At 40.7% G+C, this 496-nt stretch overlaps 1 non-coding gene across 1 annotated transcript; it reads left to right on the plus strand.

Annotated features, from left to right (window-relative positions):
* Window positions 1-361: 361 nt before the first annotated feature.
* On the plus strand, window positions 362-433 carry TRNAC-GCA. The gene has a single exon. It is a non-coding gene; the product is annotated as a tRNA-Cys (tRNA).
* The last annotated feature ends 63 nt before the right edge of the window (window positions 434-496 follow it).

Here is a 496-nt window from a genome sequence, read left to right on the forward strand (position 1 = left end):
CTCTCTTACTGTACATACGTGAAGTCATCAATAGAAAAAACTTTTTAGCCAGAGTTCTTCTTACACTTTTCTCTATCCTGTTCTTTGTGTTCATCTAGATCGAGTGTGTGCGTTGTTGTGCGATCCTAACAGGCTCTTCTATCTTGGATAGAAATTTGTTACACTTTTTGGACCGACACTATGTCTAAGGGGTCACTAAGGTTAAAATCCTACAAAATAGATCCATGGCTCAGTGGTAGAGAATTTGACCGGTCACCCGTTTTTGAACTTGGTTGGGCCATTTTATTTTGGAGAGACACTTTTTCCACTTTTAGACTGACACTCTATAGAAGGGGTCACTCAGGTTGAAATCATGCAAAATGGGTCCATAGCTCAGTGGTAAAGCATTTGACTGCAGATCAAGAGGTCACCCGTTCGAATTTGGTTGGGCCCTTTAATCATTTTACTTTGTTTTTAACCTCTTTTAACTTGCAATCCGTGCTTGCAGAACCCACCG

Source organism: Cucurbita pepo, unplaced genomic scaffold (assembly GCF_002806865.2).
Source record: "Cucurbita pepo subsp. pepo cultivar mu-cu-16 unplaced genomic scaffold, ASM280686v2 Cp4.1_scaffold008070, whole genome shotgun sequence".
Lineage (NCBI taxonomy): Eukaryota > Viridiplantae > Streptophyta > Magnoliopsida > Cucurbitales > Cucurbitaceae > Cucurbita > Cucurbita pepo.